Raw genomic sequence first — 3824 nt, 5'->3', positions numbered from 1 at the left:
TATGATCCAGAAATTGCACTACTGGGTATTTACCCCAAAGATACAAAAGTAGGGATCCAAAAGGGTACATGCACCCCGATGTTTATAGCAGCAATGTCCACAATAGCCAAATGTGGAAAGGGCCAAGATGTCCATCGACAGATGAATGGATAAAGAAGATGTGGTGTATATATATATACAATGGAATATTATGCAGCCATCAAAAGGAATGAGATCTTGCCATTTGCAATGACGTGGATGGAACTGGAGAGTATTATGTTGAGTGAAATAAGTCAAACAGAGAAAGACATGTATCATATGACCTCACTGATATGAGGAATTCTTAATCGCAGGAAACAAACTGAGGGTTGCTGGAGTGGGGGGTGGGGTGGGAGGGATGGGGTGACTGGGTGATAGACACTGGGAAGGGTATGTGCTCTGGTAAGCGCTGTGAATTCTGCAAGACTGTTGAATCTCAGATCTGTACCTCTGAAACAAATAATGCAATATATGTTAAGAAAAAAAAGAAGAAGAAGAAGAAGGTAGCAGGAGGGGAAGAATGAAGGGGAGTAAATCGGAGGGGTAGATGAACCATGAGAGACGATGGACTCTGAAAAACAAACTGAGGGTTTTAGAGGGGAGGGGGGTGGGAGAATGGGTTAGCCTGGTGATGGGTATTGAGGAGGGCACATTCTGCATGGAGCACTGGGTGTTATGCACAATCAATGAATCATGGAACACTACATATAAAACTAATGATGTAATGTATGGGGATTAACATAAGAATAAAAATTTTTTAAAAAAATCTCCCAACAAACAAAAGACCAGGGCCAAATGGCTTCCCAGGGAAATTCTACCACACATTTAAAGAATTAATACCTATTCTTCTGAAACTGTTCCAAAAAAGAGAAATGGTAGGAAAACTTCCAAACTCATTTTATGAGGCCACCATTACCTTGATCCCAAAAGCAGACAAAGGAGATTCTCAAAAAGGAGAATTACAGACCAATATCTTTGATGAACATGGATGCAAAATTTCTCACCAAAATACTATCCAATAGGATCCAACAGTACATTAAAAGGATTATTTACCACGACCAAGTGGGATTTATCCCTGGGCTTCAAGGTTGGTTCAACATCCGCAAATCAATCAATGTGATACAATACATTAATCAATAAAGAACAAGAACCGTATGATCCTCTCAATAGATGCAGAAAGTATTTGATAAAGTACAGCATCCTTTCTTGATCAAAACTCTTCAGAATATAGGGATAGAGGGTACATACCTCAATATCATAAAAGCCATCTATGAAAAACCTACAGTGAATACCATTCTCAATGGGGAAAAACTGAGAGCTTTCCCCCTAAGGTCAGGAACGTGGCAGGGATGTCCACTATCACCACTGCTATTCAACATAGTATTGGAAGTCCTAGCCACAGCAATCAGACAACAAAAAGAAATCAAAGGCATCCAAATTGGCAAAGAAGAAGTCAAATTCTCACTGTTTGCAGATGATATGATACTTTATGTGGAAAACCCAAAGGACTCCACTCCAAAACTTCTAGAACTCATACAGGAATTCAGTCAAGTGGGATATAAATCAATGCACAGAAATCAGTGGCATTCCTATACACCAACAACAAGACGGAAGAAAGAGAAATTAAGGAGTCCATCCCATTTACAATTGCACCCAAAACCATAAGATACCTAGGAATAAATCTAACCAAAGAGGCAAAGGATCTGTACTCAGAAAACTATAAAATACTCATGAAAGAAATTGAGGAATCATTTCCAAAGAAATGGAAAAACGTTCCATGCTCATGGATTGGAAGAACAAATATTGTGAAGATGTCAATGCTACCTAGAGCAATCTACCCATTTAATGCAATCCCTATCAGAATACCATCCACTTTTTTCAAAGAAATGGAAAAAATAATCCTAAAATTTGTATGGAACCAGAAAAGACCCCGAATAGCCAGAGGAATGTTGAGAAAGAAAAGGAAAGCTGGCAGCATCAAAATTCCGGACTTCAAGCTCTATTACAAAGCTGTCATCATCAAGACAGTATGGTACTGGCACAAAAACAGGCACATAGATCAATGGAACAGAATAGAGAGCCCAGAAATGGACCCTCAACTCTATGGTCAACTCATCTTCGACAAAGTAGGAAAGAATATCCAATGAAAAAAGACAGTCTCTTCAACAAATGGTGTTGGGAACATTGGACAGCCACATGCAGAAGAATGAAACTGGACCATTTCCTTACACCACACACAAAAATAGACTCAAAATGGGTGAAAGACCTCAATGTGAGACAGGAGTCCATCAAAATCCTAAAGGAGAACACAGGCAGCAACCTCTTCAACTTCAGCTGCAGCAACTTCTTCCTAGAAACATCACCAAATGCAAGGGAAGCAAGGGCAAAAATGAACTCTTGGGACTTCATCAAGATAAAAAGCTTTTGCAAAGCAAAGGAAACAGTCAACAAAACCAAAAGAGAACTGACAGAATGGGAGAAGATATTTGCAAATGACATATCAGATAAAGGGCTAGTATCCAAAATCTATAAAGAACTTATCAAACTCAACACCCAAAGAACACATGATCCAATCAAGAAATGGGCAGAAGACATGAACAGACATTTTTCCAAAGAAGACATCCAAATGGCCAACAGACACATGAAAAAGTGCTCAACATCTCTTGGCATCAGGGAAATCCAAATCAAAACTTCAATGAGATACCACCTCACACCAGTTAGAATGGCTAAAATTAACAAGTCAGGAAATGACAGATGTTGGCGGGGATGTGGAGAAAGGGGAACCCTCCTACATTGTTTGTGGGAATGCAAGCTGATACAGCCACTCTGGAAAACAGTATGGAGGTTCTTCAAAAAGTTGAAAATAGAGCTACCATATGATCCAGCAATTGCGCTACTGGGTATTTACCATAAAGAAAGAATTGTAGGGATCTGAAGGAGTATGTGCACCCCGATGTTTATAGCAGCAATGTCCACAATAGCCAAACTGTGGAAAGAGCCAAGTAGTCCATCGACAGATGAATGGATAAAGAAGATGTGGTGTATATATATATACAATGGAATATTATGCAGCCATCAAAAGGAATGAGATCTTGCCATTTGCAATGACGTGGATGGAACTGGAGGGTGTTATGCTGAGTGAAATAAGTCAATCAGAGAAAGACATGTATCATATGTCCTGAGTGATATGAAGAATTCTTAATCTCAGGAAACAAACTGAGGGTTGCTGGAATGGTGGGGGGTGGGAGGGATGGTGTGGCTGGGTGGTAGACATTGGGGAGGGTATGTGCTATGGTGAGCGCTGTGAATTGTGCAAGACTGTTGAATCACAGATCTGTACCTCTGAAACAAATAATACATTATATGTTAAAAAAAAAAAAGAAGAAGAAGATATGAGGGGAAGATTGAAGGGGGGAAATCGGAGGGGGAGATGAACTATGAGAGACTGGACTCTGAAAAACAAACTGAGGGTTCTAGAGGGGAATGGGGTGGGAGGATAGGTTAGCCTGGCGATGGGTATTAAAGAGGGCATATTCTGCATGGAGACGGTGTTATATGCAAATAATGAATCATGGAACACTACATCAAAAACTAATGATGTAATATATGGTGATTAACATAGCATAATAAAAAAAAAAAAAAGAAAAATGCCAGAAAATAAAACCTAGTAAAAACAAAGATAATATTTTACATAGCATAAAAAACAAAAGTAATCATAAATATTAATATAATAACCTCCAAAAAGTATAAAAAATAGCATATTAAAAATGACACAAAATTAACAAGATAATTTTTAAAATAATTCA

Source organism: Mirounga leonina, unplaced genomic scaffold (genome assembly GCF_011800145.1).
Source record: "Mirounga leonina isolate KUSES-001 unplaced genomic scaffold, KU_Mleo_1.0 Mir_347, whole genome shotgun sequence".
NCBI classification, from domain to species: Eukaryota; Metazoa; Chordata; class Mammalia; order Carnivora; family Phocidae; genus Mirounga; species Mirounga leonina.
The sequence above is the reverse complement of the archived record's forward strand: the minus strand, read 5'-3'. Positions refer to the sequence as shown.